General features: G+C 55.2%; 1 long non-coding RNA gene across 1 annotated transcript; it reads left to right on the top strand.

The window, feature by feature from the left end:
- Positions 1–6184: 6184 nt before the first annotated feature.
- Positions 6185–13268, top strand: LOC116567425. Its single transcript, XR_004276216.1, has 3 exons — positions 6185–6287; positions 6671–6859; positions 12558–13268. It is a non-coding gene; the product is annotated as an uncharacterized LOC116567425 (long non-coding RNA).
- Positions 13269–14018: the final 750 nt, after the last annotated feature.

The following is a 14018-nucleotide window of genomic DNA, read 5'->3' as shown; positions in this document are numbered from 1 at the left end:
CGGACACCCAGAAGGACCAGCTGAGCAGAGGGAGGCCAAGGGCGCCAGGCAAAGAGCGTGGGTGGAGGAGGAGAAACGAGGCCCGAGCAAGCAGAGGAGCGGGCAGGAGGGACACGGGCGGAAGCAGGGTCGAGGCCACGTTGGGCGGGGCTTTGGAGGTCACGGCCAGCCACTCAGCCTTCACCCCCGCAGAGCCATAGGTCACTGGAGGGGCTGAGTAGGCGAGTCATGTGATCTAGCTTATTTTTTCCAGACAGTCGCTGTGGCTGCTGCGGTTTGTGTGACACCTGGTGGCTCTGTGACTCTGGGCAAGTCACAGGCTCCCTGAGCTTCACTCTCTCCATCTGTACAATGACGATGCCGGTACCGACCTCAGCGGCTTCACTGGAAGCTGAGACTTGACCATCCACACGGGGCTCTTGGCAATGACCCCAGGCCTGGTGAGCGCCAGACAAAGCCCCGCTCTGCTCCTTCACCCCGTCCAGAGCCCTCATCCTCCCCCCACTCCCCCAAAACCCCACAATCCTCCCACCCTCGCGATATAGCCTGGAGACACCTGCGGAAACCAGAACTCCCTGCCCTCACTCCACACCACCCAGCCTCCCTGGCACTGGGAGCACCACGGGCCTGGCTTTTTCTCCTCCCACATCTCAGAGAAGGCATGGAGGCCCACTGAAGGGGAGGATAGTTCCCCTGACCCTGCGAGGAGGAGGCCCTTGGGCCCAGTCCATGGACGCCGGAGTCCCTGCTCTCGGCACCACACGGCAAAGCCAGTTCGGCCCCAGCATGGACCCCAGGACCCAGGCCCGGCCCTCTGCCCGGCATGTCTGCTGGGCTCCAGTCCATCTGAGGCCAGCCAGGGCATCGGGGGAGGGGGATTGGCAGGGGCCCCGGGACGGCCTGCTATCAGTGAGAGGGCAATGCAAGCAGCGTCACATCCATCCCGGCCGAGTCTCTGTCTCCCCCGTGCCCAGGATACACAGTATCTCCAGGGATGAGGCAGCTGTGGAGGCCAGGAGAAGTCATAATGGCCTTGGCCAGCTCCCACGGCCGGATTTATGATGACGCGGGAAGCAAATTCAGCTTCCCACCCTAGTAGACACACAGCCCCTCTGCACTTCTAGAAACCATTTCTGCAGGGATCTGGGGGAGTGGGGTCTTCTTCCCACACCTGCAAGGCCAACAGCCCTGGGCAGGGCCAGGCTAGGCCATCCGTACTCTCATGCCACAGGCTGTCTTGTCCGACTGAGAGGCCACCCCTGTGGACACACTGCAGAGCGTTGGAAAATCAGTATCTGGGCCACAGATTAGCCATTCGGTGCCGCATCAAGAGGCCCTCTGGCTTTCAGCAGCACCCAGAGCGGCCACGGAGCAGAACAGTGAGAGGCCCAGGCTAGGAGTCAACCTAACATGGGGTCAATCTGGAGCCCCAGTGTGGCTGTAGAATGGCTGTGACCCGGAATGACGCTAGTGCCTTCCCGGGCCTCCGTTTCCTTATCTCCGGAATGAAGGGGTGCCCACTCCTGGAACACAGCCTCCGGCAGTGAGGAATTCTGAGCCATCACCCAAGTCCCACCGGCAGCCCAGGAATTCATGGGGACCACATCAGCTCACGCCGTCCTCAGCACCCAGTACAGGCCACGCAAATGTTTCCCGGACGGATGCATGAAGGAAGGGTCAGGGTGTGGTGGGCGGCGACTCTCTGAAAGCACGAGATGGGAAGAGAGGCCCCATCCTTGTGGTTCCATCCTCACACCCACAAAGTAGGCTGGGACCTCACACCCATCGGCTGGCGAACAGACTTGTCCCCTCACGTACCTTATTTGAAAGATGATCACAGAGTCCCTCACGTGGCCAAGAAGAGTGGGGCCACCATCTTGTCCTCTGCCCAACCCCTGTCTCTGCATATGGCTGACTTACCTGGGCCCCCGGGGGTCCCCTACCCTTCACAGCCTGTAGGAGCCCACATGCTCCACAGGCCCTGCACCTGCCTGTGCCCACCTGTCCCACTGAGGGGAGGGATCTGAGAAAGCTTGTTTTCTCAAAATCCCTGGGATATTCTAGTCTCACAGAAAGCAGCTCTCCATCCAAGGGGGCAGTATTTACCATGTCCTGCCAGGTCGGTGTGCACAGATCCTCTCTGTCTCTCTCAGTCTCTGTCTCTCTGTCTCTGTCTCTGTCTCTCTCTCTCCTCTCCCACCAACAATACGTCAGGACAATCTGTCCCCTCGCCAAGGAACCATCAGGCAACAGCAAGCAGTATTTCAATACCTGTAACAGGGTTTGCTGGCCGCCTGGTCTCTGAGCCGAGCAAGGTCAGTCACATGAGCCACCTGTGACCGCGCCTTGCCAGGCTCAACATTTGTCCCGATCTCTGCATTCATTCTGCTAAAAATAAGGTCCCTTCATGATGGGCATTTTGTTTCTACCAGAGGCTGGGCCTGAGGGCGGGGAGCCCAGGCAGCTCTGCAGGAGTCTTGGCTGTGGGTGTCACGGCCTTCCCACCCATAGCTGTGGACTTGAAGTGTGCTACTCACCTGGCAGAGCCTCGGCTTCCCCGTCAGCAAAGGGGGGTTGCCAATCACAGCACCTCCCTTGTCTGGAGGACTCAGTGTCTCAGGGAGAGAGACAAGGATCATCAGCACCAGGTCAGGATCGACAGTTCTGGATGGAGGAGAGGACATCTCCTCATTTAGTCCTTGGGGCAGCCCAGGAGGCAGGTATCCTGAACTCATTTGGCAAACAGGAACCTGGGGGTCAGCAAGATGACTTGGGGGGCCTGGGGTGCACCTCTTAGTGACAGGAAACACTGGGACTTGAGCGTGGTGTGTTCACCTCCAAACCCCATCCCAGTGCTCTGGGGGCATCCGTGGAGGGGACACCTGGCTCCCCGGGCTGCTCAGCTGCTGGGGATCCCGGGTCCCCTGTGATGTGAGGTTGGCTGCTCTTCCTCCCCCAAACCCAGGCAGAGGCTGCAGACTACCGCAAGGATCGCTCTCCATCCAAGGGGGCAGATTTGGGACCTTGGGGGCCACCTGGGCATTCGGCTCCTGATCCTGGAGCTGCTCCCAATTCCCAGGGGGACCTTGGGTGTGAGCTGCCTGATTCTGACCCTCCGGTTTCTGGATGAACTGATGCCCCAATCACATGTGGTGCGCTTGCCTCCAAAGGTGAGGCTTCCAGTTCTAGGATTTCCCGAGTTATTGATTCTGGAGGTGGCTATGTCTCTGCTCAGGCATCTGCTTTGGACCGGGCCTTGACTCTTAGGTCCGGGCCCTTGAATAGCATCCCGATGGCATCCCGACCTCCCTGCCACTTCCTGGACATTTCTTTATGAAAGCTCATCCCACGGTGCACCTGGAGCCAGGATTCACTAACCTTATGGGGGGTCACCTCTGGATACAATGAAGTCCTTGGGGAAAAAATCTAGGTCTGGCCTCTCTTTGCACGCTCTTCATGGAGCTCAGCCTAGTCCAGGGCACACCATGTCCATAAGACATTGCGGAATATTTCAAGGGTCAGAAGTCACGACCTTGGAAGCAACATAGGCAAGAAGTAAAAAGAGACAGAAGAGGAGAGCCAGTTTCTGGGCCCAGATCTGCCTCTGGCTTGAAACATGACCTTGGACTAGCCCCTTCCCCTCTCTGCCTCAACTTCCTCCACTGGACCGTGACCCAGTCCCTGATGTGGGTGGGTGAGAGTCCACTGAGACCTGATTCAAGTCACACAGACAGACAGGAATGGATGCCAGGTACAATTAAAGTCAAGAGCTCTGGGGTCAGGCAGCCCCAATCCCAGGCCCTGCCAACTTTGTCCTTCAGTAGCTTCATGATCTTGGGCAAGTCATCTGGTTTCTCTGACCCTCAGTTTCCTTAGCTATAAATTGGGTATGATTGCAGTGATATTCAGCAAACAGAAGCAAACAAAGCTCTCCACACTCTGCCTGGTACATAGAAAGCCCACGGCAGGAGGCTCTTCCTGGTGATGATGATGATGGTGATGGTGATGGTGATGATGATGGTGGAAACCTCTGTCCCCAGTTTCACCTGTTGCCATATTCGACGTGGACACAGAGCTGGGTAGGACCACAGGGATTATCTGTTCAATCTTTATCTTTTTGCTTTACAGCTGGGGAAACTGAGGCTCAGAGAGGCCAAGGGGCTTGCCCAAGGTCACACATCCAAGGGCAAGGGGGCCTCTGCCCCAGCCCCAGGCCTGGTCTCTGCATCTCTTGCAGATACCAGGTGGTCCCAGGGGCCCCCTGCCCCACCCAGACCCCTGCAGTCTCCCCTGCTCTCAGTTTCCCAACCCATCCCAGAGAGCACTGATTCTGGGTCTTCACCTGTGGGTGTGAATCATCCTGGAAGTGCCCCAAGCAGTTTCTGGGGCCTCGTGTCTGTTCTCTAGTCCTCATGAGAAATAGGTTCAAAGTCCTTAGTCTCAGTTCTCAAGGAAACAGAGGCCCAGGGGGGGTGGGCCCTGCTCAAGGCCACACAGGGCTCCTGGCCCACTTGTCACCGTAGCCCAATTCACATGCCGAACCTCCATGAGCCTCTGAGACTCTGCTTCCCAGTGGGGGTCGTAAGGTCAAGTTCATCAGTTCCTCACCCACATTCTGGCCCCAAGTATAGAGGCATTATGGGGCTTCTGGAGGGCTCCACGGCTTCCTCCTCTGATCACTTAAAATGAAAAAACTTTATTGTTTTCAAGTAACTCATTTTTGCTGCAAAAAAAAATAACACCAAAAGGCAAGGAATCTAAAATCCCTAAAATGCAGCCCAAGTAACACTATTAACATGTCGGGAAGACGCTCTGCCTGGCCCTCGCCTTCACCACTTCCCGCCCCTGCTTCATTCCCACTTGTGCTGTCCTGCTCGGCTCAGGGAGGAGGCCGCTGCACAGACTGTCGTGGGGGTTCCCAGCAGACTGGCTTTCTTGTTCTCGGACTAGCGGAAGGCCCCTGGGAGTCCAGACCGTGGGAGGAGAGGGAGGTCAGGGTCTGTCTTCCCTGCTCTGTCCCGGCCTCAAACTACTGCCTGCGCCCTCCCTGAGACCCCGCTCCTGGGACGGACCCTCCACGACCACCTGCTCCCATGGGGCTCCAGGGGCACTGCCCGCCGTCCCCATCCTATGGGCTGCAGGGGCTCACAGCTGCCTGATGCTCCTGCCCTGGGGTTCCTTACCTCCCTGTCTGCTCCCTTAACCCCTCCATCACTCCACAAGCAGCCCATGCATCAAAGCCTCTGTGTTTGAACCCCCCAGGGTAAGTGCACTTCCCACCAGGGTCCTAACTGATATGTCAGCCTTCCACATAAATATCCATCACCGTGGCTTATCCAAATGAGATCGTGCTGCACCTCTTTCCCTGGTAATAAATATTACCATTCACTCTCACTTTTAGTGACATTTAAATACGTTGACCCATGTAACATACTCATAACAGAACCCTCAGCGAGTGTCAGCCACACGCCCTCCCCCGGGGAGCTCTAAGGGACACTGTCAGCCTCCCCAGGAGGACCTTCCCTGTGGAGTGAGAGGTGATGGATTCTCCAGGAGAAACCAAGGTATTGTTGCCATAAGAGGAATAGATGTTGCAAACCAAAACAACAGATGTCATTAGAAGAATAGATTTGCCGGGTTTTGAAGAATGAATAGGTGTTCGTGAGATAGACAAGGGGGTAGGCATTAGAGGCAAAAAGAAGGAGTCAAAGAACCTCCGCGTAGATAACTCAGAGCAACCTGTTCAGGACCATTCTCAGGACAAGCCTGTGAGATGAGGGGCTTTATTACCCCTATGTTGCAGTTGGGGAAACTGAGGCTTAGGGAGCTAAAACTTCTTTTCCTGGGGTGACCCAGTAAATGGCCAAGTCAGGATTTGAAGCCCAGTCTATGCCTCCCCCCGTCCCCCGCCAAGCCTGTGTTTGCTCCTTCTCCTATCCCATATGCCTCTGCCATGGTCACCAGTGGGTGTGACATCAATGAGGTGAGGGACTCAGGCCTGCCTACAACCTGACCTTGTGTGTTCCCGAGGTGAGCCTGATCAGTGGGGAGGTGGTGCCAACCCGCCCCACCGTGTAACTAGATAATTCATTATCCTGTCACAATCTGTCATGCCACTCCTGGGGTATGGGGACTGAGCCCAGATCCCTGAGTCTTATATCCTGTAGCAGAGGCCAGGGAAAGGGACGAGAGGGACCTGGGCACTTAAAGAGGACAGGATCAGGTGGGAAGTGGGACCTGGGTCTTTCTCTGCTGCAGGCCCAGGCCAGGTTCCCACCTACGCCCAGGTGAGCACTTCTCTCGTTCCACCCCTCCCCCCACTCACCACCCACCCTCTGCCTGGATCCCTGGAAACCTCAGGAAAGGGGATCGTGGCTGCCTCCTCCCAAGCTGCCTGATGGGGCCTGGACCAGAATCCACAGTGAATAGATGAAGAAAGAAAAATGAATGGGTATACTCTCTGAGGCCCCAACCTCCAGGTTCTCTGCAGGCCCTGGACATCCTGGACCCTGAGGGACAGCGGGAGGGGCAAGGACCAGGCCAGTTCCTACAAAAGGCACCCCAGAGGAATTGTGGGCTAACGTGGCTATGAAACTGGCGCCTGTCTGGTTTCCACCTACAACAGGAACGAACTGCTCCCCAACCCCCATTTCTCATTCTCACCCATCAGATGTTTGCTGAGCACCTCCTGTCACCAGGCCCTGGAAAGGGACTCAGTGCTGGCCCCGTCAGACCTCTGCCCCTGCCAAGAAGCTCTCAGCCAGTTGAGGGAGACCATCAAGCCCCCAGATCCCTGTGATCAGGGAGCTACAGGTCACAACAGGACACACAGTAACCCCTGCCGAGCCCCTGGTAGTTTGTAAGTGGTATTTCAGATCATGACTTGAGGGGCGTATGACTTACTATTTCCATCTGACAGATGGGGGAACTAAAACTCAAGCCTCTTGACACCAAAATCCATGGCTTTGCTCCCAAGTCTGTTCCCATGTGGGTCCCTGACTCACCAACTATATGACATCTGAGCTGGACCCAGGCTGCAGGGATGACGTGTGGGTGCCGGCCAGGCGCCCCCAGTCAGGTAGGGACATAAACCTGCCTATTGGCAGTGTGGCCCAGGTCAGATGGTGAGATCGGACCTAACAGAAGCCAACAGGCCCAAGGGGACCCGCCCAAAGCCCCAGGAGGACAGAGCCCTTTTCATCTTCGTCTTCCCAGCAAAAAGTCAGCTCTGAATGGATGGATGGAGAGGTGAATAAATTCTTACCTGAGCCAAGGGGAAGAGACCCCAAGAAAGCCAAGCACCTTAGTGACAGTGGCTCCCATCTTGTGATGTGACCTTGGACAAGCCCCTTGCTCTCCCTGAGCCTTCGCTGCCCCTTCTCTAGAGCAAAGAAGGTCCTGAAGGACCATGGCCACGCAGCCTACTGAGCTTCCTGCATTTGAGACAGGAGGAGGACTTGAGAGCCGCCAGCTGCTTCTGCCAGCCTGGGCACCTCCTAGAGGTGGAGGGGGGCCACAGGCCTGCAGTGGGACTGGGGTGCAGCTCAGACAAGGGTGCACGACGTAAGCCACCAGACATCTGTGGAAGGCCAGGTTGACGGGCGGTCGGCATGGTTAAGATAACCCCCACACACACACCAGCTGGAACAAACGGGCCATTCTGTGTCCTTCAGAAGAATTTTGGTCAAGACGTACGCACCTGTCAGTCCGTCAGTGAAGGGAGGCAAAGGAACCATGTCCCCAAGTGTCTGCCAGTCTGTCTCCTCTCATCCACAGCCGCACCTTTGCTCATACTGTTCTTTTCTCCTGGAACGCCTTCTATTTCCTTCTAAGGTAAGGGGTGCCAAGAACAGGGACCACAGAGGTGAGCGGAAACCAATCCTGTGCTTGGAACCAATACACAAATGACGGTGACAAGGCAGTTGTGAAAGCCAGGGTTCCCAATCGCTCTGTCAAACTCTTTACTACACATTCCAGGTAACCCCCTCCCTTCAGGCCCCAGAGAAGTAGCTCCATTGGTCAGGGTTCTTTTGTCCCAGACTAAATCCAAAGTAGTCAAATTGAAGAGGAGGTTCAGTGTTCTAAAGAACTAAGAGGACCAGAGGTATACCGGACTCAGGCATGGCTGGATCCAGGGGCTTGAAATAAAGCACTAGGTCTGTGTTTTGGGTGTGGGGTGGGGGGGGGTTGTTTTGTTTTGCTTTGTTGTTTTTAGCATCTCTTTACTGTGCCTCCCTTCGTCAGTGGTAGGAGTTGTGGTGGCTCTTTCTTCCCCCTAATTGCTGGAATTCATCAAGGGGCAGGCAAGGAACGGAGCGGGGAAGGAGTCATAACCCGTTGGCAGCCGCAAGGTTACATCCCCCTTTTGGGAATGCTTAGAGAAGAAAATGCTGCTCCTTCCCAGTAGCCAGATAGCAGAGCCCAGGCAAGGATTCCCATTGACTGAATTTGGGTCCCAGGCCCATTCCTTGAATCAGTTACTATTTCCAGGAATCAAAATACTAGAATTGGTCTGGCGGACCTTTAACAATCTCTAAGGGGAGGAGGTGGGTGGGTCTGTGATTAGGAAGCCTGGGGGTGGTCAGGAGGCTTAGTTCTCTAAAGGAAGAGGAGAGGGTGTTGTGCCCAGAGAGGGGGAGGGGTGGCAAGGGAACAAAGAATACAGTGGATTGTATGAATCCTGCTTTACTGAAGAAACTGAGTCTTAAAGAGTTTAAGTGTCTCCACTAGGTTAGTGGGTGGCAGGATGGAAACTCCAAAAGCCCTGCAGGGCTACCTGCTACACCACAGGGCTTCCCAGGGACCCCGGCTTCCACTGCATCTCCAGAGCCCCCCAAAGCTGAGCTTCAAAAGTCTTAAACTCATAATTCCACCCCAAACAAGACAATTCCCACAGCTCAGACTCTCAAGCCCATGGAAGGCCCTGGAGCTTATGGATCGAATCTTCAGGATGGATCCGTTTTAAGTCCCCACCACAGCTCCTGACCCACCACCACAGTGCACAGAGCACAGTGCTGCCCGTGGTGATTTCTTGTCAGCGGAGCAGGGCTGAGAAGGAGCGCAGCCAAGGGAATAGAGACCAGCGGTGTGTTGCTGGGGTGACCTTAGCAGGGGGAGGTGGCTGAAGTGTGTGCTGTCTAACGTGTTATCATATTCTCCAGTGTTGTTGCACACAGCTCAGAACATTCCGGAGCCTCCTGACCACTCCTTCCAGCCCCAACCTGCCCGTTTCAGTCAAAGGATGTTGCAGAGCCCAGCACAGTTGACCTGTCCAAACCCCATTCATTCCACATGCGAGGAAGCAGAGCCCTGAAAGGCCTGGCATTCGGGCAAGGTCAGAACCCTGAGAGGCCCGGCACTCGGTCAAGTTCGAAGAGTGAGTTAGGGCAAAGCAAGAAGCACCAGGGAAGGGCATGTTCTGGCCCAGACAGTGGTGGCCCTTCCTCACACTTGACTTTATTCAGTCTTCAATCTACGATGATTCCCATTTTATTCACAAGGAAACTGAGCAAACTGAGAAACTCAGAGCGCCCCTCTCTCAGTGTCCCATGGCTGGGAAGCAATGGAGCTGGTTTTGAATAGGTTTGTCTGGTACCAAAGTCAAGTCCCACGGTGTTTGTCATTTGTCCAGTCATCTCTGCTGTCTACTTGGTGACCGTCTACGTGAAACTGGACCCCGCCAACTGCCTTTCCCTGTCCCCTCTTGACCACTGGTTCCAGCTAGCTTCGGACAAGAGGAGGTGCTGGCAGAAGACCAGGAGGTCAGAGGTGGGAGAAGCTGTTTCCTCCCTTTCTCTTCTGTGGCTCTGGCAGCACGGGGACTTGGAGATCTCAGCGGCTGCTGCCCCTGGTTCCACCAGAGGAACAGGTGCAGGGCTCGTCCCTGGGTTCCTCGGACCTGAGCGGCAGGGTGCCCGACTCACTAAGCCCTGGGCTCCCTTCCCTCTCCCTTCTTGTTCCATCAGCCCCAACAACCCTTCACAACCAGCGTCTCTATGGAGCCTGCTCTCCGTGTGGGTTTGTGGGAGATTCTGCTTTCCTGAATGGACCTGAGGTTTGCCTGGGATGAAATGTGACTTGAAGGCATAGCTTTCAAGCAGGTGACCGCTGCACTTGACCATTAGTACTGGTGCTCAGGATTGGAAGTATGAGTGTGATGGCCACTTCTGACTGTTCCAGGGAGAGTGTGGAAAGAAAATGACAAGCTCAGGACATTGAACTCTGGGATCAAAGTATCCTCAGGGAACAGAGATTTATGGAGGCCCTAAAGAAACCTTTTACGTTTTGTGGCCACAGGGAAGAAACAGCTGAAAATCAAGCCCGAAATTGAACCCACGGCACCCTGCAGTCCAGCCCCGCAGATGGCAAAGTACAATCTGGCTCACAGCCTTGCCAAATACCGTTTGTGAAATCAATAAGGCATTGATTGGAAAAGAGAGGAGTCCTGAGAATTGGCACAAGAACTCAGATGAATCTGAGAACCTTGAAGCCCCAGGTCTCCCCAGGCCTCCTTCATTGTTTATGGCAGACCCTGCTCCCCGATTTGAAGATAGTACCCTTCCCTGAATTGAAGAGCAAGTAGCACCACAAGGTTTTGAGTTGGGGATCCCTAATGCCCTCTACCTTCTCCATCAGACTTGCCTGTGTGTCGTGCACTGAGACGGACTGATCTCGGAGAACGACCGTGAATGGTTATGAACTCACTCAGGTGATGCTTCCCGGTACACCTGCTGACCTAGGTGTGGTCTCTCTCCTAGAGGAGAAAGTCAACACAGCTAGGGGCATTTTTTGTAGTTACTATTCTGGACGTCCCAGAAGTCCCCTGTAACTCAGCAGGGATAGCAGGGGGACATAATCTAGACTAGAGGGACTTGATGATTAGCATTTCACACATCATGCGGACTCCCTGGGCTGAAGACATCATGCAGACTGGACCTGCTGGCCAGGCAACGGCCAGGCAACAGTCAATCAACAGCCCAGAAGCTTGAATTAGACATGTGTATACCAGCCGGTGGGAGCAAACCCCACCAAGTTCAGGGCTGTGACACCTACGTGAAGCTTCTGAGGTCCGAGCTTGTTGGGCATGTTTGAATATTGCCTCTATGAGGACAGACAACAGCCTCCTCCTTCCTGCTCCGTGCCTTCCACTAGGTAAGAGGAGCAACATTTGGGGGACTTCTCTGGATTTGGGAAGTAACATTCTCTTACCTATAGTGTGCGCTGCTCCAAATACTTCTACAGGTTCTGAGTAGAACCCAAAGCAAGAAAGGCTCTACGGAAAGTCTAGGCTGCCGTTCCACTAGCGCCTCATGAATGAGCCTCTAATAGTCACCCAAGTGTCTGTGACAGATCAGGGTGCGTATGGAGCCTGGGGCAGGTCCCAATAGCGCAGACCCTCAGGGAACTGGAATACATCTTTGCGCTCTTAGAAGAGAGTCTCCACATGGCATCCAGTGACCCTGAGACAGTGGAGGCTTATGAAGAAGCAGGTTATCTGATCACCTAAGCCGTAAAGTTGGACACGCACAACAGTTGTTTCTCACCAGATGGAACTGGTGTGTACAAGGTCATCCTCCAGCCGACCTGAAAGTCCCAAGTAAGTTGCCAGTGCAGGCGGCTCATGCTCCATGAGCACCTGCTCCTTTCCCGCTGCTGTCACCTCCACTCCCACCAGTGACTTCATGTGAGGCTCCTGACGACAAGTCGAAAGAGGGAAACTGATTGTTTAGATGACTCTACTCAGCCGTCCACCCCATCTGGAAGCATTTCAGCCCCACTTCAGAGTCTCTCCCTGAGAAACTACAGGGAGGGAAGATCCTCCCCAAGGTCAGAACTTGAAGCAGCACATCTGTGTACCCACTCTGCTTGGGCGGACAGATGGCCAGAGATAGAGATCTACATTTGTTCAAGGGCAACTCCGAGCAGACTGGAGAGATGATGGGGACTGTGGAAAAAAACAGGATGGGGAAGTGGGAGAAAGTCTAGATGTGCTCCGATGGAGTTCAGCCGCTGCCCTGGGCCGCCTCCAGACTCAGCTGAGAATTCTGGGCACATGGATTTAGCCAGACAAGTCTCCAGGAGGGACAATGATCAGGGAACACAGTTGACCGAGTCTCCCCCGTCCCAGAGCTACATACGGTAAATGTCAGGTTGTAGCTGTATTTCCACGTTCACGCATGATCTCATTTAATCCTCCCATGAGATTCCTCTGAGGAGGAACCCTGAGGATGTCATGTTACAAATGAGACACTGAGGCTCAGGGAGGCTTAGTGGGCTGCCCAAGGTGCAGGAAGGATTTGTTCACATCGATCCCATGTCCTCAGCTTCTACGGCAAATGAGGGAAATGAGGTCTAACTGCATGTTTCCCAGGGCTGTGAGAATAACCTTCACATGGATGCTGGGTGAACTTGACCCCTCTCAATCACCCCTCCAGTCATCGTGCAGTTGGTAGTGGAGCCGCCCCTTGCCGAATGCTGCCTGGGAGCAGGGGGCTTTGTGGTGCCCCCCCCAACCACAACAGCCCTGCCAATGGGCATCGTTACCTCTGTTTTTGCAGGAGAGAAACCCGAGGCTCAGCAGATGCCTGGGAGGTTACACAGCAGCCAAGGGGCAGAGACAGAGCCCGAATGGCAAACACAGGACCCTTCTCCTCTGGGCCGCATCACCCTCTGGACAAGGTCACCACCGAATCCCTTACGTGCCATAACCTGGATTAGAGTCTCAGGTCATGACTCTGAGCCCTGAACCTGTCTGCTTCCTAGCCCTACCCTGTTGTGTTCCTGCTGCTGGCCTGTCACCCGCGCCCTTGCCCACCGCCCCATCACTGCACTCCTGTTAGTCCTCAAATGCACCATCCCCCACACCAGTCCTTTGCTCTTCCTTCAGTCTGGAATGCTCCCCAACCCATCCCAACATCGCCACTGTCTCAGCTTCTCACTTTGTTCAGATCTGTGCTGAAATGTGGTGTCCCCTAAGAGCCATCTCCTTGTCGCTCTGGCGAAAACATGTCCTCTCCCTCCAGTCCACCATCGGCACACTTGTCCTGCTTTATTATTCCCGGGAGCCCTTATCATCATGTGTGTATGTGCTCTCTGTCTGGTTTCCAACCTGAGACAGGGTGGATCCCTCCCCCCCAGAAGCAGAACCTGAGAGAAGATACAGGGGCAAGTATTTATTTGCGCGGTGTAGGCCGTTCTGGTAGGGCAGGTGCAGGAAAGTGAGGCAGGAAAGAGAAGGGTGAGCAGGTAAGGCAGCTGCTATGGGGCAGGGGTGGCGGGGAAGGGACCGTGACCGACAGTCCCGCACAAGCCCCAAGGATCAGCCTTCCTGAAGGGCTAGGGAGCTAGGCATTTAAACCCCAACTTCAGACAGCTGTTGGCCCAGAGCTGCTCCCCAAGGTTGTCCGTTCCCTGGTGCTTCTGGTCCACCCACTCTTCAGGCGAAGCCACTATCCAAGGTCCTGAGAAGAAACTTCCCTCCCAGACTCTAGGGGCTGATGGTCCTGCCCCAGTCTTTCTCGGGGTCCTGAAGCACAATGAAGTACATGGGACAAAGCCACAATGTGCATCAGGGAGCTGGGTGTGAGTCGCCAGGAGTTTAAGTATGAGGAGAAAGAGAGATGCTGGCAGGAGCCAAGCAGACACCTTCCAGTGGCTCTGAGGGTCACTCTTCTGGTGGTAGATGACAGCTCTTGCTCTCCCCACCTGTCACCAAGAACCCATGTGAAGCCGTGCAGGGCCCCCACCTGGAATCAAGGGAGTTTGAGGAAAGAATCCCTGAGCTCCGCCCCACCCCCAGGTCCTTGACACCCGCCTTAGTCTCAAGCACGTTCAGAGCTCTCCTGGGAGCTGGCCTCTCATGTCCCCCCAGACTGGGGGCTCCTACAGTCCAGGCCTGTGTCTTCGCATTTCTCTTCTGGTCAAGTGTTCTGCAGCTTGGGCCCAACCCCACTTCCAGGGAGTCCTGCCCAACACAGTGCCCACAGGGTCGCTGGAGGCTGGGTCCCCTTCAGAATCAT

Source organism: Mustela erminea, chromosome 10 (genome assembly GCF_009829155.1).
Source record: "Mustela erminea isolate mMusErm1 chromosome 10, mMusErm1.Pri, whole genome shotgun sequence".
In the NCBI taxonomy this organism is placed as follows: domain Eukaryota; kingdom Metazoa; phylum Chordata; class Mammalia; order Carnivora; family Mustelidae; genus Mustela; species Mustela erminea.
This window is presented reverse-complemented; position numbering and strand designations above follow the sequence as displayed.